Source organism: Arachis hypogaea, chromosome 20 (assembly GCF_003086295.3).
Source record: "Arachis hypogaea cultivar Tifrunner chromosome 20, arahy.Tifrunner.gnm2.J5K5, whole genome shotgun sequence".
In the NCBI taxonomy this organism is placed as follows: Eukaryota; Viridiplantae; Streptophyta; class Magnoliopsida; order Fabales; family Fabaceae; genus Arachis; species Arachis hypogaea.
The window spans coordinates 13,184,282-13,210,440 of NC_092055.1; the positions used below are offsets into that span (position 1 = coordinate 13,184,282).

The 26,159-nt window shown below is 38.9% G+C and overlaps 3 non-coding genes across 3 annotated transcripts; all 3 read left to right on the top strand.

Annotated features, from left to right (window-relative positions):
* Nucleotides 1-1,241: 1,241 nt before the first annotated feature.
* On the top strand, nt 1,242-1,349 carry LOC112788432 (small nucleolar RNA R71). Its single transcript, XR_003195795.1, has one exon. It is a non-coding gene; the product is annotated as a small nucleolar RNA R71 (small nucleolar RNA).
* Nucleotides 1,350-19,171: 17,822 nt separating this feature from the next.
* Nucleotides 19,172-19,278, top strand: LOC112787889 (small nucleolar RNA R71). The gene has a single exon (XR_003195275.1). It is a non-coding gene; the product is annotated as a small nucleolar RNA R71 (small nucleolar RNA).
* A 5,795-nt stretch (nt 19,279-25,073) lies between these two features.
* LOC112787698 (small nucleolar RNA R71) lies at nt 25,074-25,180 on the top strand. Its single transcript, XR_003195096.1, has one exon. It is a non-coding gene; the product is annotated as a small nucleolar RNA R71 (small nucleolar RNA).
* The last annotated feature ends 979 nt before the right edge of the window (nt 25,181-26,159 follow it).

Here is a 26,159-nt window from a genome sequence, read left to right on the forward strand (position 1 = left end):
ACCTCAAAGATTCCCAGTTTCTTCATTACAGAGAAGGGCATGAGGTTTATCCCTGACCCAAGGTCACCTAGAGCCTTCTCAAAGGTCATGGTGCCTATGGTATAAGGTATTAAGAACTTTTCAGGATCCTGTTTCTTCTGAGGCAATGTCAGTTGATCCAGATTACTCAGTTCATAGATGAGCAAGGGAAGTTCATCTTTCCAAGTCTCATTACCAAATAATTTGGCATTCAGCTTCATGATTGCACCAAGGTACTTGGCAACTTGCTCTTCAGTAACATCTTCATTCTCTTCAGAAGAAGAATATTCATCAGAGCTCATGAATGGCATAAGGAGGTTTAATGGAATCTCTATGGTCTCCAGATGAGCCTCAGAGTCCTTTGGTTCCTCAGAGGGAAACTCCTTATTGATCACTGGACGTCCCAGGAGGTCTTCCTCACTGGGGTTCACGTCCTCTCCCTCCCTTGTAGGTTCGGCCATTTTGATTATATCAATGGCCTTGCACTCTCTCTTTGGATTCTCTTCTGTATTGCTTGGGAGAGTACTAGGAGGGGTTTTAGTGACCCTTTTACTCAGCTGGCCCACTTGTGCCTCCAGATTTCTAATGGAGGACCTTGTTTCATTCATGAAACTTAAAGTGGCCTTAGATAGATCAGAGACTATATTTGCTAAGTCAGATGGATTCTGCTCAGAGTTCTCTGTCTGTTGCTGTGTGGATGATGGAAAAGGCTTACTATTGCTAAACCTGTTTCTTCCACCATTATTAAAGCCTTGTTGAGGCTTTTGTTGATCCTTCCATGAGAGATTTGGGTGATTTCTCCATGAGAAATTATAGGTGTTTCCATAGGATTCACCCATGTAATTCACCTCTGCTATTGCAGGGTTCTCAGGATCATAAGCTTCTTCTTCAGAAGATGCCTCTTGAGTACTGTTGGATGCAGCTTGCATTCCATTCAGACTCTGAGAAATCATATTGACTTGCTGAGTCAATATTTTATTCTGAGCCAATATGGCATTCAGAGTATCAATTTCAAGAACTTCCTTCCTCTGAGGCGTCCCATTACTCACAGGATTCCTTTCAGAAGTGTACATGAACTGATTATTTGCAACCATGTCAATGAGTTCTTGAGCTTCTGCAGGCGTTTTCTTTAGGTGAATAGATCCACCTCCAGAATGGTCCAGTGACATCTTTGATAGCTCAGACAGACCATCATAGAATATATCCAGGATGGTCCATTCTGAAAGCATGTCAGAAGGACACTTTTTGGTCAGTTCCTTGTATCTCTCCCAAGCTTCATAGAGGGATTCACCTTCCTTTTGTATGAAGGTTTGAACATCCACTCTAAGCTTACTAAGCTTTTGAGGAGGAAAGAACTTGACTAAGAAAGCATTGACCAGCTTATCCCAAGAGTTCAGGCTATCCTTAGGTTGAGAGTCCAACCATACTCTAGCTCTGTCTCTTACAGCAAACGGGAAAAGTATAAGCCTGTAGACCTCGGGATCAACCCCATTGGTCTTGACAGTATCACAGATATGCAAGAATTCAGTTAAGAACTGAAAAGGATCTTCTGATGGGAGTCCATGAAACTTGCAGTTCTGTTGCATCAGAGAAACTAATTGAGGTTTAAGCTCAAAATTGTTTGCTCTAATGGCAGGGATTGAGATGCTTCTTCCATGTAAATTGGAATTTGGTGCAGTAAAGTCACCAAGCATCTTCCTTGCATTGTTATTATTTTCGGCCATGTCTCCTTCTTTTTCGAAATTTTCAGTCAGATTTTCTCCAGAGAGTTGTGCTTTAGCTTCCCTTAGCTTCCTCTTCAGAGTTCTTTCAGGTTCAGGATCAGCTTCAACAAGAATGTTCTTATCCTTGTTCCTGCTCATATGAAAAAGAAGAGAACACAAAAAGAAAAATATGAAATCCTCTATGTCACAGTATAGAGATTCCTTTATGTGAGTATAAGAAGATATGAATAGAAGATGGAGAATCCAAACACAAGGGTGAGGAATAGGTTCAAATTCTTAGATAAAGAGGAGTGTTAGTAAATAAATAAATAAATAGAAGGAGGTGAGAGAGAAGAATTTTTGAAAATTAGATAAAATAAAATAAAAGTATTTTTGTTTTTAAATTAAAAATTAAAAATTAAAATTAAAAATTCGAAAATTAAGCAAGAAAAATTAAATCAAATTAAATTAAATTTAAAACAATTAGTTAATTCAAAAAGGAATTTTGAAAAAGATGAAGGTGATTTTCGAAAATTAGAGGGAGAGAGAGTTAGTTAGGTAGTTTTGAAAAAGATATAATTGAAACAAAAAGATAAGATTGATTGAAAAAGATTTGAAAATTGTTTTTGAAAAAGATATGATTGAAATTGAAAAAGATATGATTGAAACTTAATTTGAAAAAAATTTGAAAAAAAAAAAGAAATTTAAAAAGATTTGATTTTGAAAATTAAAGTTGATTACTTGACTAACAAGAAACTAAAAGATATGATTTTAAAATTTAAAGATTGAACCTTTTTTAATAGACAAGTAAGAACTTGAAAATTTTTTGAATCAAAACATTAATGGTTAGTGTTAATTTCGAAAATTATAAAATAAAATAAGAAAAAGATTTTAAAAATTAATTTGAATATTTTCGAAAATGTTAAAAGAAAAATGAAAAAGATTTTGAAAAATTTTAAAAAGGAATTCGAAAATAAAAAAAGGAAATTGAAAAAGATTTGATTTTTTTGAAAAAGATTTGAAAAAGATAGAATTTTTTAAATTGAAAAATTGATTTGACTCATAAGAAACAACTAGATTTTAAAATTTTTTGAAAAAGTCAACTCAAATTTTCGAAAATGTATGAGAGAAAAAGGGAAAGATATTTTTTTGATTTTTGAATTTTTAATGAAGAAAGAGAAAAACACAAAAAAGAATCAATGCATGAAAATTTTGGATCAAAACACACAATGCATGCAAGAACACTTTGAATGTTAAGATGAACATCAAGAACACTATGAATGTCAAGATGAACACCAAGAACTTATTTTTTGAAAATTTTTAAGAAAAGAAAAACATGCAAGACACCAAACTTAAAAGTTTTTATTCTTTAGACACTAATAATTCAAGAATGCATATGAAAAATAAGAAAAGACACAAAACATTAAAATTTAAAGATCAAACAAGAAGACTTACCAAGAACAACTTGAAGATCATGAAGAACACCATGCATGAGTTTTTCGAAAATTTTCAAGAAAAATAAAAAAGATGCAATTGACACGAAACTTAAAAATTAACACAAGACTCAAACAAGAAAAACATAAAATTATTTTTTATTTTATGATTTTAAAGATTTTTTTGGTATTTTTCGAAAATTATTTGAAAAAGAAAATAAGGATTTCAAAATTTTTAATAGGAATTCCAGGAATCTTGCAATGTTAGTCTAAAGCTCTAGTCCAGGAATTAGACATGGCTCACTAGCCAGCCAAGCTTTCAGTGAAAGCTTCGGTCCAAAACACTAGACATGGTCAATGGCCAGCCAAGCTTCAGCATGATATTGATACCTCCCATGTATACAGCAACTAAGTGTGTAACTGCCAAATGGGTGAAGATCAACAAGCTCTTGTGATGATAAGTTGAAACTCCGGTCCAAAAGATTAGACATGGCTTACAGCCAGCCAGGATTCAACAAATCATCATGAAACACTAGAATTCATTCTTAAAAATTCTGAAGAACATAAATTAATTTTTTTTTGTAGTATTTTCGAAAATAAGAAATAAAAAGCTTAAAAATAAAATAAAATTACCTAATCTGAGCAACAAGATGAACCGTCAGTTGCCCAAACTCGAACAATCCCCGGCAATGGCGCCAAAAACTTGGTGTGCGATATCGTGATCATTCCTTCCTTGGTAACGGCGCTAAAAAATCAATACGCACGTTCATGTTCTTAATTATGTTTCACAACTTCGTACAACTAACCAGCAAGTGCACTGGGTCGTCCAAGTAATAAATCTTACGTGAGTAAGGGTCGATCCCACGGAGATTATCGGCTTGAAGCAAGCTATGGTCACCTTGTAAATCTCAGTCAGGCGGATTCAATTGATTATAGAGATTTAATAATTAAAAGATAAATAAGATATAAACTAGGATAGAGATACTTATGTAATTCATTGGTGAGAATTTCAGATAAGCGTATAGAGATGCTTTCGTTCCCTGAACCTCTACTTTCCTGCTGTCTTCATCCAATCATTCCTACTCCGTTCTATGGCAAGCTGTATGTTAGGCATTACCGTTGTCAATGGCCACCTGTCCTCTCAATGAAAATGGTCCAATGCACTGTCACTGCATGGCTAATCATCTGTCGATTCTCGATCATACTGGAATAGGATCCATTGATCCTTTTGCGTTTGTCACTACGCCCAGCACTCGCGAGTTTGAAGCTCGTCACAGTCATTCATCCCTGAATCCTACTCGGAATACCACAGACAATGTTTAGACTTTCCGGATTCTCAAGAATGGCCGTCCATGGGTTCTAACTTATACCACGAAGACACTAATAACTCGGACTCGGTCCCCTGTATTAGATATCCAGGAGATATCCATTCTAGCTTGTTTGCATGTAGAACGGAAGTGTTTGTCAGGCACGCGTTCATAAGTGAGAATGATGATGAGCGTCATATAATCATCACATTCATCATTTCTTGGGTGCGAATGAACATCTTAGAAGCGGAATAAGCTTGAATTGAATAGAAAAACAGTAGTACTTTGTATTAATTCATGAGGAACAGTAGAGCTCCACACCTTAATCTATGGTGTGTAGAAACTCCACCGTTGAAAATACACAAGTGATAAATGTTCAGGCATGGCCGAATGGCCAGCCCTCACAAAGGTCTAAGATAGCATAAAACTAATCAAAGATCATTCAAAGATTGATCCCAAGAGATATATACAATAGTAAAAAGTCCTATTTATACTAAACTAGTTACTAGGGTTTACAGAAATAAGTAAATGATGCAGAAATTCACTTCTAGGGCCCACTTGGTGTGTGCTTGGGCTGAGCATTGTGCTTTACACGTTTAGAGGCTTCTCTTGGAGTTGAACGCTAGTTTTAACCTGTTTCTGGCATTTAACTCCACTTTGCAACCTGTTTCTGGCGTTTGACTCCAGAATGCAGCATGGAACTGACGTTCAACGCCAGTTTACGTCATCTATCCTTATTCAAAGTATGGACTATTATATATTGCTGGAAGGCCCTGGATTTCTACTTTCCAACTCAATTGGGAGCGTGCCATTTGAAGTTCTGTAGCTCCAGAAAATCCACTTTGAGTGCAGGGAGGTCAGAATCCAACAGCATCAGCAGTCCTTTTTCAGCCTGAATCAGATTTTTGCTCAAGTCCTTCAATTTCAGCCAGAAAATACCTGAAATCATAGAAAAACACACAAACTCATAGTAAAGTCCAAAAATGTGAATTTTAATTAAAAACTAATAGAAATATACTAAAAACTAACTAAATCATACTAAAAACTATGTAAAAATAATGCCAAAAAGCGTATAAATTATCCGCTCATCAAAGTGCAACCATCTATTAAAGCTCAAATCTCACAAGGTATGTTGTTCTAGCTCGTTTTCATGTTCTACAAACAAAATACTTCAAGCAAGTTGGTAAACATAATTTTTCTTTAATTCAATCAATGGTATGCCCCTAAAAGAAAAGGTTTCATGGAAATTCCTTGGTGTTTCACCAACTTATTTATTCTATCATGAAACATACAAATATTAACTACTAAGTATCCATAAACGATAAAGAAATATTTATATCAAACCAAACAAGATGCAATAGAAATAAAGCTACTCAAAATAAAGAAAAAGTACTACAAGAAATATTGCAAATTGTCTTTAAGAGAGAAATTTTTTACCCCCTTGAAGTCATTGATCCTCCCCCATACTTAATTTGTGCACGGTTCTCTGTGCATGCTCACGATCCGGGAGGATGAAGAGGGGCCACCTTCAGGTGGTGGACTCAGGAGTGGGATGGTCAACTGCATCATGCTCCTCCCCAGCTAGCTTGGATGAAGCTCTAGGAATCGGGCTGGGGTCTCTTTCTTCTAGCTTTGCCGCTATCCACTCAAAACATTTGTGCTCTAAATGCTCCATATGGTGGATATCGTGCAAGATGTCTCAGAATAAATTCGGAAGAAGTCGGAAAAAGGGTAAAGCAGTTGATGAAGTTGGTAGAGTTGATGGTAGTGCTATGGATGTCTTCCTCTTGGAGGTGAAATGTTTGTTGATCTTTCCAAATCTCCCCTCAGAATGAACATGTTGCCTCTAGGAATTCGGAACATAATGTCCGTTGGTCGCCTCTCTACCCCCGCTGCGTTTGCTAAGCGCATCACCATCGACAGAAATGGAATGTTGATATTCTTCTTTGCAACCAATTTCCAAATCGATTTGCGCAATAAAGGCAAGATGGCTATATGCTTCCCTTGCATAATAGCCCAAAGTAGCAAAGCAGTTCTAAATCTCACATGGGTGGTGTGGGTGCTCGGGATGATGTAGTCGGCCATAATTTGATGCCATATACGAGCTTCAGTATTCAAATCAGAGTATGCAATACTAGTGGGAACAGAATTTCTCCCTTTGCTATACTCCCAAGATGTACCAGGACGGCCTATTCTCTCAAGAATGGGAGTCAGAGATACTCTTCCTTTGAAGACATCCCCTTTGATCTTGGAGTATTCATCTTTCTCAAGTGGAATGTGGGGGTGTTCAGAATAGCTTCTAGAGCTTGATTGGATGTATCTAACATCTTTCCCCGGAGGAAGACTGACTTTGCTTCCCAAGCTTGGTAGTTCGCATAAAATTCCCGTACCATAGTCTCATTGACTTCAATGGGTTCTCACTCGAGAAACTCTCAATGAAGCGAGGCGATCCTTTGGTGAATAGTCGCCTTGTATTGGCTTAGAACCTTTAATGGCCGCTCCCAATGGATTGTACGCTTTTTAATAGCCTTGTATTGAGAGTCGGCTCTCCGGTTAACCAAGGTATCCGGTCTATGACCTTGGCAATTCCACCAAATATCAGAAGAGTAGGCGGGAGTTTGCTCAACCGGTGAAGTAACCGGTGCCTTACCCTTCTTCCTCATCCTAAAAATATAAATAAAAGAACTTCGAGATCATAGGGCAACAATAAAGTAAAATCAATGAGGAAGCACTAACAATGTTAAAAGAGCTTATAGAAGTAGTGTGATTTACAAAAAATACGGTGTGTATATTCCAATATTGCGCGCGATTGGAACATACACACTGGCCGGATGTCACAGCAATCACATCCTTAAGGCAATTCACGGTTCAAAGCTTCACGAATTATTGCTCAAGTTGCAAATATAAAACAAAGAAATGAAAGAAACTACAAGCAAGCACTAAAAGGAAATTTTCCATTGTTCATCCTCAAGAAGTGGCAATCACACATACAATGTTCTTGATTGGAAGCCCAAAAGATGTTTGATCAAGACATCATCAAAAGTTGAACATTCGTAGAGTGGTTACTCAATATAAATTCCAAGATGAACAATGAAACTCAAATTACAGCAACACAATGCATTTGCGACCAAAATTTCACATCAACAAACAAGGAAATGCATTGGTGATTTCAATTTTCTACCATCAAAAGTCATAATAGAAGTTGCACCATTCATACAATATGCCTACAAGAGATAAATTGAACACATATGATGTCCAAGTCATATGAATCAAACAAAATGTTCATTGAGACATTTTATCGAACATGTGGTATGCAATGTGCAAGTTCATCACAATTAAGCTCGAATTTGATCATAACCAACCCAAAAATCAAGCACAACACTTTGCAATACAAAGAAATAACAAGGAAAGCAACTAACGAGATCTAAGAAACATAAAAGGAATGAAAGAAATTGCAAAAATATTAACATAAATAAAAAGAAAAAGCAAGAATCTAAGATATAAAGGTTGAAAAGAATAAGAATTAGGGAGGAACAATGGCACTTCTTATAGCCACTACGAAATCACGGCGTTTGGATTCGTCGGAAAAAGAAGCACCGGAAGAGAGAACTCACCGGTAGTGGATGAAGAAAAGAGAAGGGAAAGAAAGAAAGAAAAGAGAAGAGGAGTAAGAGAAAGAGAGAAAGGTCGCCGGCGGTGGGTGACGTTGGGATTTTTGCCAGTAAAGAAGTTCATAAAAATAGTCGCGTTGTAGATATAGTCTCTAAACCGACAGAAATCCCTTCGTACAAACGTTTTGGGTGTCACAAGTAACAAACCCCTTTAAAAATTGTTAACTGAGTATTCAAACCTCGGGTCATCTTCTCAAGGAACTGCAAGGAAGTATGTTCTTATTATTGGCTATAAGGGTTGTAATCGGGGTTTAGAAGGTGAGAAGCAAGTGATTTAAATGACAAGTAAAGTAGATGGCAATTAGAATAAATAAGTACTGTAAGCAAACTTCTGGCAAGGTAAAAGAAATTGGAAGTCCAACTTAACTATCTCTCTCAACAATAATGAAAGTTGAATCTAAATTCCACTTAGTTAACCTTTACTAAAGCAAAGGAAAGTCAAGGGACTAATTAGTTTGACCTTCGAATCCTATTTAATTCCTAAGAAAAAGTTGGGATTATTGAAGTTCAGTTCAATTAGCAAGATAGCGATTATCAGTTATGTTGAGTTTGATGATGTTGAGTTACTGATTTCTTAACCAAGACCAAAAGGGGAAAAAGTAAAATTGCTGGAATAAAAATGTCCTTAGATAAAAAGCAATGGTAACACAAATTAAAGAGAAAGCAATCAATAACTGAAATACCTCAAATATCATTAATTCAAGTAACAATCTGTAACATAGAATAATTCATAAATTAAATTATAAAAGTAAATAATCAACTCAAGTGCTGGAATAAATAAAAGTGAAAAGGGAAGCTTAAAACAAGAAACATAAAACCTGGATCGAGAGTCACTCTTACAAACTAAGAGAAGTCCTAAATCCTAAGAGAGAGAGGAGAAAACCTCTCTCAAACTAAATCTAAATCATGGAAAGTAGTAAAAATGCGAGCTCTCTTATGAATGGATGCATTCCCCCACTTTATAGCCTCTAGTCTGTGTGTTCTGCGCCTGGATCTGGGCCAAAAGGGCTTCAGAAATCACTGGGGGCATATTCTGTAAATTCTGATATGTGACCTCTGTCACGCGTCCACGTGGGTCACGCGGTCGCGTCATCTGGAGCTTTTCCTTACCACGCGGTCGCGTCAATCACGCGTCCGCGTCGTATGCGTTCTACTTAAGGCGCGCGGTCGCGTTAGTCATGCGGCCGTGTCGCTGCTTCTTCGCTTCTGGCACGCGATCGCGTCGTCCATGCGATCGCGTGGATACCAGTTTCTTCAAAACTCCGTTTCGCACTTTTCCTTCCATTTTTGTACGTTTCCTTTTCCATCCTTTAAGTCATTCTGCCTTAGAAAATCTGAAACTACTCAACACACTAATCACGGCATCGAATGGAAGTAAAAGTAATTAAAATAATTAATTTTAAAGCTTAGGAAACATGTTTTTCACATATATCACATAATAAGGAAGGGAAAGTAAAACCATGCAATTAATATGAATAAGTGGGTGAAGGATTGAATAAATCACTCAAACTAAGCACAAAATAACTCATGAAATAGGGGTTTATCAACCTCTCCACACTTAAACAATAGCATGTCCTCATGCTAAATCCAAGGTAAAGAATAAGGTAAGATTAAAGTGGTGAAATGTTATGCAATGCAACTTATTCTAAATGCATCTACCTAAATGAGTCATGCAATTCCAATTTATCCACTCATATATAAAGCTTACATGTAGTCAAATTAATTCACATTCTCAAGGAGTCATATATATATATATATATATATATATATATATATATATATATATATATATATATATATATATATATATATATATATAGCCAACCCTTAAATGATAAAGCATTTTTGCAAATGAGATGGGAAATAAAAATATTGTACAAACTTGCAAAACAATTAGTAAATTAAGCACAGATATATGTTGATGAGTTATTGAACCCTCACTGGATTTTGTGTTTACCCTCTAGTCACTCAGTGTTTATTGAGTTTATTCACTCTACTCTTCTTTTTTTATTCTTACTTTCTATAACTTTGTTCTTCATCTAACCAATCAACAATTATAGAGTACGGTCATACCAAAAGTCATGAGGTCTTTAATTAAGGTTGTAATGGGGTCAAGGTAAAGGTAAGGATATATGTATAAGGCTAAGTGAGCTAATAAGTGAATCCTTAATTAGACTAAGATCTCACCTAACATACATATTTAGTAGAACAAAACTTTTTTACCAATTTTTCCATATTATCCCAGTTGTTGTTACATGCTCATGTTTCAATTTTATTTTCATCCATGTTCCCAATAGGTTTCCCACATCTATTCATAATTTTCTATCTTAAGCTAACCGAGGATTCAACTTGGGATTTTATTTTGTTTTTCTGCTTAAGGCTAGTAATGTGGCTAAATAGAATAAAAGGGATTTTAAAGGCTCAAGGGGGCTAACAAGGGTGATGTGAAAGGTAGGTTATTTTGGGGTAAGTGAGCTAAAATCAAATGATGGCCTCAATCATTCTTTTGGTATGTATCTATATTCTATATTCTATATTCTATAATTGGACATATAGATTAAAGCAAAGTAAAGAACATCAGAATAAAAAGAAGCGAAACACACAGGAATGAAATTATGGTTTGAATGCAACCATACAATTAAGCTCAAGACTCACAGGCTGTGTGTTCTCTAACTCAAGCATCATATATCATTCATATATGTTATGCAGGTTTAGTTAAAAATTCCCATTATTCTCATAAAAAAAATTATTTAGGGTAGCCTTTAAAGTTTTAAGGTTCCTCCTTGATGAAATGTTGTCAACTTAACTATATGATGTAATGCTATATATACAAGGTTTATGGATTTAAATATGTTATGTTCAATTTCCTAGCTTACTTCCTTTTTCAATTTAACTATGCTATCTTATGCTAAAAAGGGTAAACTATACTAATTAATCCACTAATAAGTCAGAATTGCAAACTAAACTAAATAACTAAAAATATGAACTAAAAATGCAAAATGCAGAAATAGAGTAAAAATACATAAAAGTAGCAATGTATAAGTACTCAGAAAATAACAGTAAAAAGAAAAATACAGAAAAATATCCAAAATAAAAGAAAAAAGAGATGTAGTGGTTCACCAAAATAAAACGCCAGAGATGGCGACCTCCCCACACTTAAAATGAAGCATCGTCCTTGATGCTCAGTCAAGCCGGGTGTGAAGGGGTGTCATCACTGGTAGGGATGGTAGCTGGAGGCTCTGTGGTGGCGGTGGGCTGAGCGTCTGGCTGCTGTAGAGGCGGTGCTGACTGGATCGGGATCTCTGGGTCTGCAGCCTCGATCTGATAAGTAACCTCATGAGGTGGTGCAGCCTGCTCTGTGCCTGCCTGCTGATGGGTCTCCTCCTGGGGCTCATCCTCCTCCTCCTCTGATGGCTCTGATGGTGTGTCGGGTTCGGAGGGGATGTCACCACCCTGTCGGATCATCAGCTTCAGATGCGAATAGCGTCGCTGGCTGCGACGCTCCAATCTCTCATACCACTACTGGTTACGGCACTCCATCTGATCAAGCTGTCGGAATAGGCGGTGCACGAGGCGGTATACGGGCTCAGAGGCAGGTGGAGGTGCAGTGGTGGCAGCAGGGGCAGCCGTGGATGAAGAGGGTCCAGCAGACGGTGGGGCTGTCTCATCAGTAGCAGTGAAGGGTGGTGGTCTGGAGCCCAAAGCTAGGAAGTTCCTACTGTGAGGAATGATCTTCCTGCAGTCCGCCGCTGGTGGTCTCTCATCGGCATCCTCCCATGGCACGTCAGCTCGACGGCCTAGCTGTGTAACCAGATACGAAAAAGGGAGGGTGCCTCGGACGTGGACCCTGGCCATATAATGCTGGATAAAGCGTGGCAGATAAAGGTCCTTACCCTCCATCACACACCATAGGAGGGTGATCATAGCAGCCGGGATCTCCGTCTCATGAGTACTCGGCATCACATAGTTGCTCAAGATCTGGTGCCATAACCGAGCCTCATCATTTAAGTACGCCCTCTTGATCTCTCTAGGCATGGTGGTGTCCTGACCCATCTCCCAAGGAATAGTCGGGTCGAGAGCTATCCATGCCTTCACAGCATCCCAATCAAACTGCATCAGGTGCATGTCCTCCTCAGCCTTTTGATAACCATCAGGCTGATCGGACTTGGCTGGGAGCCAGAGAATGTCCTCTATGGCCTCCTCAGTGACCAGAATATGCTTTTCTCTCAGGTTCACTGCATCGAGGGTGGTGATGTAGTAGTTGCAGTAGAATTCCCGGACCCAAGCTACATTGACCTCTGTCAGTGCTCTCTCCAGAAAGAACCAGCCTCTTTGCTTGATTTGCTCAGTGGTGTACTACTGGAGTGCTTCTGGAATCCTCAGAGTTTTCTATAGGTATAGATTCCTGGAGTTTGCAAATGCCGGATACTTCAGCTCACAGTACCGGTTTGCAAATTTTATTGGATCATTTGCAGGGAGCAGCTGGTCAGCTTTTTCCTGCTGTGTAAAGTTCTTCTCCCGCCATGAGGAATCATGCATTAGGTCAATGATGGACTGGGAGGAATCTCCTCTCTTGCGCTTGCCAGTAGCCTTGCTTTTTCCTTTCCTTTGTGAGGCAGACATCCTGAAAAATGGGAAACCAGGATATGGATAAAAATAGCGAAGCAAATAGGCAATTAAACAAAGAAAACTCAAAGCGGCAAAGGAGAATGGGAAGTAGGTAAATGAGTTAAGTAATGGCGTATTAAGGATTGTATAGTAGTTTAAAAGTTGAAAGGAAGAATTTACAATCCAAAATGTATCAGAATTCAAGTTAAATAGAAAAATTGTCATTATGCCATGGTTAGGAAGTAAGAGGAAAGTGAAAAATCAGAAAAGAGATTTTAAGAGGTTAGTATGGTTAGAATTTGAAAAAGAAGTTAGTAAATTAAAATTAGTGAGTCAGTAAAATGCAGGTTAAAGTAAGTGGCATAAAAAAATAGTCCATGTAACAAGGATTCACAATTATGACTAGAAATAACTCATAACCGAACAAGGAAAACAGGGTGATGTTGATTCTAATAGATATAAAGAAAGCAAGAACTGGAATCAGAATATCACAAATGCAGTTTATAAACCAGAAAATCAAAGAGGATAAGAAAGGCTGCCGTAGCATTCATGAAATGGTCCGGGTAAAGCAGAGGACAACAGAGTTCAGATTGCCAAACCAAAACATGAATGAAAACAATTCACAAAAATTTGGGCAGCATTCCGGCTAAAATTAGAATGTCCCAGAAAATAAACAGCAAACAAGGCAGTTCATATGAATTAAAAAACTTACTGCAGTTACCTATAATTAATAGAAACATGAAAATTTAGAGTAACAAGCAGCAAATGCAGGAAATCACCGCATATGAACAAGGTCACAGGAACAGCAAAATCGCAGTTTTGATAAAACAGAAACATGAACAGTGCAAGTAAACAGACCTAAATCCACTAACCACAGCCTAATCTACCTAACAACCTAAAATCCACTACAACATGCATATCTAGCTATCCTAAACATGAACATAAACGGGAAAAATAAGAAAAACAATGAACGGAAAAAAAAAGCTTGTGTGCTGCGGAACCTGGAAAGCGTAAGAAGTAGAACGGGGCAGAAAAGCGGCTGGGTGATGACGGCGACGCGGTGGTTGCTTGCGTGGCAGTTCGGTCAGGGGAAAGGGAGGGGTAATGGGTGAAATAGGGGAGGGGGTTGGATAGGGGAGAGGGGGGTGGCGCGGCTGGGATGGCCGACGGTGGTGGGTGGTGGTTCACGGAGGGCAGTGGCGGAAAGGGGGGAAGAGAGGAAGAAAGAAGAAGGAAGAAGAGGAGGGAGGAAGGGGGTAGGTGGCGGCGGCGTCTGGACAGCGGCGGTGTCTGGGTGGTGGCGTGGTGGTGGTGGTTGAGGGTTGGGGAAGAAGAGAAGGAGAAGTGGAATTGGGGGGGGGGGGCTGCACGAATGTAGGGTTTCGCGTGACAGAGGGTGTTATATTTTTGAATCCACGCGGCCGCGTGGGGCACGCGGTCGCGTGGTTGGGGTGAAAATGGGAGTGACGCGATCGCATGAGAGGGGTGGAAGAGGGGATGACGCTATTGCGTGGGTCACGCGATCGCGTCGCTGGAAATTGTGCTAAACGCACGACTCCAGCACCGTTTCAGCGCAACTCTTTGTCTCCTTCTGGGGTGATGTGCAATCCATGCGACGCGATCGCGTCACTCACGCGGTCGCGTGGGATTGGTTTTGTGCAAGTGACGCGATCGCATGGGGCATGCGATCGCATGGCCAATTTGTGCAAAACGCACAAGGGCCGCACGATTCCAGCCTAACTTTCTGGACGTTGGATTTTGACGCCGATCTCCAGGGCACGCGGCCACGTGGATGACGCGGTCGCGTGGGAAGTGTAGTTCACCATTTGACGCGATCGCATGGGTAATGCGGTCGCGTCGCGCATCCCATTTTTTTTATATGTATGATAAATGCAGAATGCAATGATTAACATGAATGCTATGCATGTTTCCAGGTTCAATGAAGTAAAATGAAAAGGAAATAAAAAAATGAAAGCAATTAACAAGAAATAAATTGAAAAAGAAGCGACCATACCATGGTGGGTTGTCTCCCACCTAGCACTTTTAGTTAAAGTCCTTAAGTTGGACATTGGAGGAGTTTCCTGCTATGGCGGCTTATGTTTAAATTCGTCCAAAAATCTCCACCAGTGCTTGGAATGCCAATAGCCTCCGGGGTCCCAAACTAGGTATGTGAAGCTTCTGATCAGCTTCAAGTAGATTTTCAGGCTCCCGGGATGACGAATGTCAGAATAGAATCCATGATCCCAAGCTTTGTTTTTAAATCCGCCTCCGTCTTGATCTACATGTTTCCATCCGGGCAGTTTAAAAAGTAGAATCTCACCATGGTGACCAAACGTTCTCCGTGATCCATGCAATTGAGCATGATACAAATCCGTGTACTTCGAGGTGAAGCGTGGAACCTTATTGAACCTTGTGCACCAACTCTGAGTACGAGCCATTTTCCTCTTACTCTTAAGGCCACAAAGAGCTCTAAGCTGGCCATCTGTTTCAAGCAAACCATATTCAAGTGAATAAGTAAAGTTATATGTTAAGGATTGTACCCACTTGAAGCTTGTATTAGGTGGTAATGGCCTTGGGGTAGGTGTTTCTGGTGGTTCTATATGTTCTACTCTCTTGTGCTCTTCTGTGAATTCCTCCACTTCCTTGCAAGGCTCTATAATTGTATCTGTGTCCTGGTCAAAGTCTTCTATGTCTTCCTCGTCACTTGAGTCATAGATTGGAAGTTGAGAGAAATCTACCTCCGCATCGTCTTCATATTCACTTGGGGAAGATTCTTCGACCTCAGAGAATTCACTTGCGGATGCCAGTTCATTACTAAGAGAATTTGACTTGTGATTATCATCATCAAGGGAATTTGTGTCTTGGGTTATTCCGTCTGATTCTTCATAAACAACTTGCCTTGGAGATTGTACAATATCCTCCTTAGCATCAACTGTAGCGTCCTTGACAGAGTTCTCCTCAGTTCTGGATTCCCATGGAGGTTCAGCATCTTCTAGATCTTCAACCAACTCTTCTTCTTGAACAATGACAGCTTCTTCTACCTGTTCTAGTACGAATTCATTCTCTGTCTTGTCCACTGGAGTTTCTGGTATCTCCTTCATGCTATGCTCTTCGTTAGACTGTTCACATGGGGCTGTGGCTGATCCTTGTGTATTTGAGCGCCTAGAAACCCATTGAATTATTGTTTGCTCCAGTTGTCGAATGGTTGTTTGAAGTTTATTTACTGTTTCCTTTAGGCGAACCTCTGCTTCTCGGGTTGCCGGACTTGGGCAAGATACATAGGAAAGTGGTGGTGATTGGGAGTGATTGGATTGGTACTGGGGTAAGGAAGGATCATATGGTGGCGAATGGTGAAGAGAAGCTTGTGAGTGTGGTGGTTTGAGGTTATGTTGAAAGGATGGTTTATATGCACGGGGTGGGGCTTGTTGGTAGTTACAAGGTTGTCCACCATATCTTTCAACTGGGTATGCACAGTGGAATGGTCTTTGTCCAGGATATCTTGGAGGGTGTTGCTGCCTAAAGGGTTGATTAGATCCTCTTGGCTCCATCCATCCTTGATTGGTCTGACCTTGATGCATATTCCTGCTGTAACTTCTATTTCCTTCAACAAAGTTAGAACCAAACTCAAAGCGAGAGGGGTGAGAGTTCATGGTAGCAAATAAAGATAAAAAGGAAAAACAAAAATAAATAAACAAGCAAAAGAAAAAATATTTACAATAACCAATAATAAGGCACACGTTAGCAGTTCCCCGGCAACGGCGCCATTTTGATGTTGGGATTTTTGCCAGTAAAGAAGTTCATAAAAACAGTCGCGTTGTAGATATAGTCTCTAAACCGACAGAAATCCCTTCGTACAAACGTTTTGGGTGTCACAAGTAACAAACCCCTTTAAAAATTGTTAACCGAGTATTCAAACCTCGGGTCGTCTTCTCAAGAAACTGCAAGGAAGTATGTTCTTATTATTGGCTATAAAGGTTGTAATCGGGGTTTAGAAGGTGAGAAGCAAGTGATTTAAATAACAAGTAAAGTAATTGGCAATTAAAACAAATAAATACTGTAAGCAAACTTCTGGCAAGGTAAAAGAAATTGGAAGTCCAACTTAACTATCTCTCTCAACAATAATGAAAGTTGAATCTAAATTCCACTTAGTTAACCTTTACTAAAGCAAAGGAAAGTCAAGGGACTAATTAGTTTGACCTTCGAATCCTATTTAATTCCTAAGAAAAAGTTGGGATTATTGAAGTTCAGTTCAATTAGCAAGATAGCGATTATCAGTTATGTTGAGTTTGATGATGTTGAGTTACTGATTTCTTAACCAAGACAAAAAGGGAAAAAAGTAAAATTGCTGGAATAAAAATTTCCTTAGATGAAAAGCAATGGTAACACAAATTAAAGAGAAAGCAATCAATAACTAAAATACCTCAAATATCATTAATTCAAGTAACAATCTGTAAAATAGAATAATTCATAAATTAAATTATAAAAGTAAATAATCAACTCAAGTGCTGGAATAAATAAAAGTGAAAAGGGAAGCTTAAAACAAGAAACATAAAACCTGGATCGAGAGTCACTCTTACAAACTAAGAGAAGTCCTAAATCCTAAGAGAGAGAGAGGAGAGAACCTCTCTCAAACTAAATCTAAATCATGGAAAGTAGTAAAAATGTGAGCTCTCTTATGAATGGATGCATTCTCACACTTTATAGCCTCTAGTCTGTGTGTTCTGCGCCTGGATCTGGGCCAAAAGGGCTTCAGAAATCGCTGGAGGCGTATTCTGTAAATTCTGAGACGTGGCCTCTGTCACGCGTCCACGTGGGTCACGCGGTCGCGTCATCTGGAGCTTTTCCTTGCCACGCGGCCGCGTCAATCACGCGTCCGCGTCGTATGCGTTCTACTTAAGGCGTGTGGTCGCGTCAGTCATGCGGCCGCGTCGCTGCTTCTTCGCTTCTGGCACGCGATCGCGTCGTCCATGCGATCGCGTGGATACCAGTTTCTTCAAAACTCCGTTTCGCACTTTTCCTTCCATTTTTGTACGTTTCCTTTTCCATCCTTTAAGTCATTCTGCCTTAGAAAAACTGAAACTACTCAACGCACTAATCACGGCATCGAATGGAAGTAAAGGTAATTAAAATAATTAATTTTAAAGCTTAGGAAACATGTTTTTCACATACATCACATAATAAGGAAGGGAAAGTAAAACCATGCAATTAATATGAATAAGTGGGTGAAGGATTGAATAAATCACTCAAACTAAGCACAAAATAACTCATGAAATATGGGTTTATCAACCTCCCCACACTTAAACAATAGCATGTCCTCATGCTAAATCCAAGGTAAAGAATAAGGTAAGATTAAAGTGGTGGAATGTTATGCAATGCAACTTATTCTAAATGCATCTACCTAAATGAGTCATGCAATTCCAATTTATCCACTCATATATATATATATATATATATATATATATATATATATATATATATATATATATATATATATATATAGCCAACCCTTAAATGATAAAGCATTTTTGCAAATGAGATGGGAAATAAAAATATTGTACAAACTTGCAAAACAATTAGTAAATTAAGCACAGATATATGTTGATGAGTTATTGAACCCTCACTGGATTTTGTGTTTACCCTCTAGTCAGTCAGTGTTTATTGGGTTTATTCACTCTACTCTTCTTTTTTATTCTTACTTTCTATAACTTTGTTCTTCATCTAACCAATCAACAATTATAGAGTACGGTCATACCAAAAGTCATGAGGTCTTTAATTAAGGTTGTAATAGGGTCAAGGTAAAGGTAAGGATATATGTATAAGGCTATGTGAGCTAATAAGTGAATCCTTAATTAGACTAAGATCTCACCTAACATACATATTTAGTAGAACAAAACTTTTTTACCAATTTTCCCATATTATCCCACTTGTTGTTACATGCTCATGTTTCAATTTTATTTTCATCCCATGTGCATTGCTTTTATTTTGCATTGAGGAGTTCTTTTGTATCTCCTTTTATTAAATGCTGAAAAATAACTTTTTTTTTAATGCACATGGTAATTAAATCACTTTGATTTCTCATGAGCATGCTTCCTAAATTTTTATTTTATTTCTTTTAACTCTTCTACCTTTTGTTTCTATCATCCATATTCCCAATAGGTTTCCCACATCTATTCATAATTTTCTATCTTAAGCTAACCGAGGATTCAACTTGGGATTTTATTTTGTTTTTCTGCTTAAGGCTAGTAATGTGGCTAAATAGAATAAAAGGGATTTTAAAGGCTCAAGGGGGCTAACAAGGGTGATGTGAAAGGTAGGTTATTTTGGGGTAAGTGAGCTAAAATCAAATGATGGCCTCCACTCACGGCATCTAAGAGGAGCTTGTCTTGGTGATGCATTCCTTGACAGAAATAACTGATAAGAACCAACTCATCAATCCTGTGGTGAGGGCAAGCCTCTAGCAACTTCTTAAATCTCTCCCAGTATTCATACAAAGTCTCCCCATCTCGTTGCACAATGCAAGAGATCTCTCTTTGCAACTTGTCTGTTTTCTGAGGAGGGTAGAATTTTTCCAAAAATTCTTTACGCAACAAGTCCCAACTGGATCTAACTTCACCCAGTTGAGTATAAAACCACTCCTTCGCTTTTCCCTCCATAGAGAAAGGGAAAGCGAAGACCAACACTACGGCTTCATCTGCCCCATGTCTTCTTGCAGTTGCAAATGTAACTTGGAAATCCTTTAAATGCTTCAGAGGATCCTCCCCATGCAGTTCATTGTGTTTAGGGAGCAAGTTTATCGTGCCAGACTTGAGCTCAAAATTTGGATCTAAAGCCAGATACAGAATTTGAAGCGGTTGCAAGTCAAGATCAGGAGCTCCGGCCTCCTTCAAGGTAATTCTTTGAGGTGGGTCCGCCATGACGGTGTCACCTGAGTCATTCAAAGAGAGTTTAGTACTCCCACAGATGAATATAGAGTCTCCTCATTGATTGGAGAATGATAGTCACAGATGGATGGTGATAGTGAATTGGAGTGATCCTCAAGGGAGCCCGATTCACTATCCACAAAAGCTAGCCGGCTGGTGCGCACAAAAGCCCGATTCAACACCAGTTTACATCGTCTAAACTCGGGCAAAGTATGAACTATTATATATTGCTGAAAAGCCCTGGATGTCTACTTTCCAACGTAATTGAGAGCGCGCAATTTGGAGTTCTGTAGCTCCAGAAAATCTACTTTGAGTGCAGGGAGGTCAGAATTCAACAGCATCTGCAGTCCTTCTTCAACCTCTGAATCTGATTTTTGCTCAAGTCCCTCAATTTCAGCCAGAAAATACCTGAAATCACAGAAAAACACACAAACTCATATTAAAGTCCAGAAATGTGATTTTTATTTAAAAACTAATAAAAATATACTAAAAACTAACTAAATCATACTGAAAACTATGTAAAAACAATGCCAAAAAGCGTATAAATTATCCGCTCATCACAACACCAAACTTAAATTGTTGCTTGTCCCCAAGCAACTGAAAATCAAATAGGATAAAAATAAGAGAATATACTATGAATTCCAAAATATCAATGAAAATTAGCTCCAATCAAATGAGCGGGACTTGTAGCTTTTTGCCTCTTGAATAGTTTTGGCATCTCACTTTATCCATTGAGGTTCAGAATGATTGGCATCTATAGGAACTCAGAGTTTAGATAGTGTTATTAATTCTCCTAGTTCAGTATGTTGATTCTTGAACACAGCTACTTTATGAGTCTTGGCCGTGGCCCTAAGCATTTTGTTTTCCAGTATTACCACCGGATACATAAATGCCACAGACACATAACTGGGTGAACCTTTTCAGATTGTGACTCAGCTTTGCTAAATTCCCTAATTAGAGGTGTCCAGGGTTCTTAAGCACACTCTTCTTTTGCTTTGGACCTTGACTTTAACCGCTCAGTCTCAAGTTTTCACTTTGACACCTTCACGCCACAAGCACATGGTTAGGGACAGCTTGATTTAGCCGCTTAGGCTAGGATTTTATTCCTTTAGGCCCTCCTATCTACTAATGCTCAAAGCCTTGGATCCTTTTTATTTACGCTTGCCTTTTGGTTTTAAGGGCTATTTGATTTTTTGCTCTTGCCTTTTGGTTTTATGAGCTTTTAGCTTTTTCTGCTTGCTTTTTCTTTTTCTATTTTCTTTTTTTTTCGCTTTTTTTTTCTATTTTTTTCTGCAAGCTTTTGTATTTACTGCTTTTTCTTGCTTCAAGAATCATTTTTATGATTTTTCAGATTATCAAATAACATGTCTCCTTTTCATCATTCTTTCAAGAGCCAACATATTTAACATTCATAAACAACAACTTCAAAAGACATATGTACTGTTCAAGCATTCATTCAGAAAATAAAAAGTGTTGCCACCACATCAAAATAATTAAGCTAGTTTCAAGGATGAATTCAAAACCATGTACTTATTGTTCTTTTGTAATGAAAATATTTTTCATTTAAGAGAGGTGATAGATTCATATTCATAACTTTAAGGCATAGACACTTAGACACTAGTGATCATGTAGTAAAGACACAAACATAAATAACACATAAGGATCAAAAACCGAAAAATAGAAAATAAATAAACAAGGAGATTAAGGAATGAGTCCACCTTAGTGAGGGTGGCGTCTTCCTCTTCTTGAAGAACCAATGGTGCTCTTGAACTCCTCTATGTCTCTTCCTTGTCTTTCTTGCTCCTCCCTCATAGCTCTTTGATCTTCTCTAATTTCATGGAGGATGATGGAGTGCTCTTGGTGCTCCACCCTTAATTGTCCTATGTTGGAACTTAATTCTCATAGGGAGGTGTTGATTTGCTCCCAATAGTTTTGTGGAGGAAAGTGCATCCCCTGAGGCATCTCAGGGATTTCATGGTGGGGAATTTCCTCATGCTCTTGCTGAGGTCCATGATCTCTTGTTTGCTCCATCCTTTTTTTAGTGATGGCTTATCTTCTTCAATGAGGATGTCTCCCTCTATGTCAATTCCAGCTGAATTGCAGAGGTGGCAAATGAGGTGAGGAAAGGCTAACCTTGCCCAAGTGGAGGACTTGTCAGCCACCTTGTAGAGTTCTTGAGGTATAATCTCATGAACTTTCACCTCCTCTCCAATCATGATATTATGGATCATGATGGCCCAGTCTATAGTAACTTCAGACCGGTTACTAGTAGGAATGATTGAGCGTTGAATGAACTCTAGCCATCTCCTAGCTACTGGTTTGAGGTCATGCCTTCTTAGTTGAACCGGCTTGCCTCTTGAGTTAATTTTCCATTGAGCTTCTTCCTCACATATGTCTATGAGGACTTGGTCCAACCTTTGATCAAAGTTGACCCTTCTTGTGTAGGGGCGTGCGTTCTCTTCCATCATTGGCAAGTTGAACGCCAGCCTTACATTTTTCGGACTGAAATCTAAGTATTTCCCCCGAACCATAGTAAGCCAATGCTTTGGATTTGGGTTCACACTTTGATCATGGTTCCTAGTGATCCATGCGTTTGCATAGAATTCTTAAACCATTAGGATCCCGACTTGTTGAATGGGGTTGGTGAGAACTTTCCAACCTCTTCTTTGGATCTCAAGTCAGATCTCCGGATACTCATTCTTTTTGAGCTTGAAAGGAACCTCAGGAATCACTTTCTTCTTGGCCACAACTTCATAGAAGTGGTCTTGATGAACCTTTGAGATGAATCTCTCCATCTCCCATGGCTCAGAGGTGGAAGCAAATGCCTTCCCTTTCCTCTTTCTAGAGATTTCTCTGGCCTTAGGTGCCATTAATGGTTATGGAAAACAAAAAGCAATGCTTTTTACCACACCAAACTTAAAATGTTTGCTCGTCCCCGAGCAAAAGAAGAAATAAAGAAGAAGGAGAAGAAGAGAAATGGAGGAGATGGAGGGGAGGTGTTTTCGGCCAAAGGTGAATTTAGGGTTGTGTTGTGTGAAAATGAAGAAGGAATGAGGGGTTTATATAGGAGTGGGGGGAGGGTGAAGTTTCGGCCATTAGGGTTGGGTTTGGGAGGGAAATTAGTTTGAATTTGAAGGTAGGTAGGGTTTTTGGGGAAGAGAGGATGGATGTGAGTGGTGAAGAGGTGATGGAGAAAAGTGTTTGAAGTGATTGGTGAAGGGCATTTGGGGAAGAGAGTTGTGAAAAGGTGTGAAGAGGAGAGAATAGGGTTACGTGGGGATCCTGTGGGGCCCACAGATCAAGTGGGGCCAAGGACTTAACATCCCTGCCTCAATTAGGCGTGTAAAACACCCTTATTGTGCAATTCCGGCATTTAACGCCACTTCCATGCTTGTTTCTGGCGTTTAACGGCACCTTTCCTCTGGGTGCAATCCTAGCGTTTAGACGCCAGACTACTGCTTCTTTCTGGCGTTTAACGCCAGTTTCATGCTCTGTTCTGGCGTTAAACGCCAGCCAAATGCTCCTTACTGGCGTTTAACGCCAGTATGCTCCTTCTTCAGGGTGTGCTATTTTTAATGCTATTTTTCATTTTGTTTTTGATTTTTCAGTAGTTTTTGTGACTTCACATGATCATCAACCTAATAAAACACGAAATAACAAAGAGAAAATAAAATAGATATGATTAAATAACATTGGGTTGCCTCCCAACAAGCGCTTCTTTAATGTCAATAGCTTGACAGTGAGCTCTCATGGAGCCTCACAGATAATCAGAGCAAGGTTGGAACTTCCCAACACCAAACTTAGAGTTTGGTTGTGGCCTCCCAACACCAAACTTAGAGTTTGACTTTGGAGGCTTTGGTTGACTCTGCAGTGAGAGAAGCTTTTCATGCTTCCTCTCCATTACAGAAGGAGATACTTGAGTTTTAAACACAAGATTGTCCTCATTCAGTTGAAGGATTAATTCTCCTCTGTCCACATCAATCACAGCTCTTGCTGTGGCTAGGAAGGGTCTTCCAAGGATGATGGATTCATCCTCATCCTTCCCAGTGTCTAGGATTATGAAATCAGCAGGGATGTAAAGGTCTTCAACCTTTACTAGTATGTCCTCTACTTGTCCATAAGCCTGTTTTCTTGAGTTGTCTGCCATCTCAAATGAGATTCTAGCAGCTTGCACCTCAAAGATTCCTAGTTTCTCCATTACAAAGAGTGGCATGAGGTTTATCCCTGACCCAAGGTCACATAGAGCCTTCTCAAAGGTCATGGTGCCTATGGTACAAGGTATTAAGAACTTTCCAGGATCCTGTTTCTTCTGAGGCAATGTCAGTTGATCTAGATCACTCAGTTCATTGATGAGCAAGGGAGGTTCATCTTCCCAGGTCTCATTACCAAATAATTTGGCATTCAGCTTCATGAATGCACCAAGGTACTTGGCAACTTGCTCTTCAGTGACATCTTCATTCTCTTCAGAAGAAGAATACTCATCAGAGCTCATGAATGGCATAAGGAGGTTCAATGGAATCTCTATGGTCTCTAGATAAGTCTCAGATTCCTTTGGTTCCTCAGAGGGAAACTCCTTGTTGATCACTGGATGTCCCAGGAGGTCTTCCTCATTGGGATTCACGTCCTCTCCTTCCCTTGTAGGTTCGGCCATGGTGATTAAATCAATGGCCTTGCATTCTCTCTTTGGATTCTCTTCTGTATTGCTTGGGAGAGTACTGGGAGGAGTTTCAGTGACTCTTTTACTCAGCTGGCCCACTTGTGCCTCTAAATTTCTAATGGAGGACCTTATTTCATTCATGAAACTTAGAGTGGCCTTAGATAGATCAGAGACTATATTTGCTAAGCTAGATGGATTCTGCTCAGAATTCTTTGTCTGTTGCAGAGTGGATGATGGAAAAGGCTTGCTATTGCTAAACCTGTTTCTTCCACCATTATTAAAGCCTTGTTAAGGCTTTTGTTGATCCTTCCATGAGAAATTTGGATGATTTCTCCATGTGGGATTATAGGTGTTTCCATAGGGTTCCCCCATGTAATTCACCTCTGCTATTGCAGGGTTCTCGGGATCATAAGCTTCTTCTACAGAAGATGCCTTTATAGTACTGTTGGATGATTCTTTCAATCCATTCAGACTCTGAGAGATCATATTGACTTTCTGAGTCAATATTTTGTTCTGAGCCAATATGGCATTTAAAGTATCAATTTCAAGAACTCCCTTCCTTTGAGGCGTCCCATTACTTACAGGATTCCTCTCAGAAGTGTACATGAACTAGTTATTTGCCACCATGTCAATGAGTTCTTGAGCTTCTGCAGGCATTTTCTTTAGGTGAATTGATCCACCTGCAGAGTGGTCCAGTGACATCTTCGATAGCTCAGACAGACCATCATAGAATATATCCAGGATGGTCCATTCTAAAAGCATGTCAGAAGGACAATTTTGGTCAGTTCCTTGTATCTCTCCCAAGCTTCATAGAGGGATTCACCTTCCTTTTGTCTGAAGGTTTGAACATCCACTCTAAGCTTGCTAAGCTTTTGAGGAGGAAAGAACTTGGCTAAGAAAGTCTTGACCAGCTTATCCCAAGAGTTCAGGCTATCTTTAGGTTGAAAGTCCAACCATACTCTAGCTCTGTCTCTTACAGCAAACGGGAAAAGCATAAGCCTGTAGATCTCAGGATCAACCCCATTGGTCTTAACAGTGTCACAGATCTGCAAGAATTCAGTTAAGAACTTAAAAGGATCTTCTGATGGGAGTCCATGAAACTTGCAGTTCTGTTACATCAGAGAAACTAATTGAGGTTTCAGCTCAAAATTGTTTGCTCTAATGGCACGGATTGAGATGCTACTTCCATGTAAATTGGAATTTGGTGCAGTAAAGTCACCAAGTATCTTCCTTGCATTGTTATTATTTTCGGCCATGTTGTCTTCTTTTTCAAAAATTTCTGTCAGATTTTCTCCAGAGAGTTGTGCTTTAGCTTCATCTTCAGAGTCCTTTCAGGTTCAGGATCAGCTTCAATAAGAATGTTCTTATCCTTGTTCCTGCTCATATGAAAAAGAAGAGAACACAAAAGAAAATATGGAATCCTCTATGTCACAGTATAGAGATTCCTTTATGTGAGTATAAGAAGAGAAGAATTTAAGAAGGAGAATAGAAAAACTCAAACACAGAGAGGAAGATGGTGTTCGAATTTTGGGTGGAAGAGATGTGTTAGTAGATGAATAAATAAATAGAAGGAGATGAGATAGAGAAGAACTCGAAAAATTAAATAAAATAAAATTAAAATTTAAAGTAAAAAATTCGAAAATTAAAATTGAAATCAAATTGAATTAAAATTAAAACAATTAGTTAATTAAAAAGGAATTTTGAAAAAGAGGGAAGGGATTTTCAAAAATTAGAGAGAGAGAATTAGTTAAGTAGTTTTGAAAAAGATATGATTGAAACAAAAAGATAAGATTGATTTGAAAAAAAATTTGAAAATCAATTTAAAAAGACAAAATGTAAAAA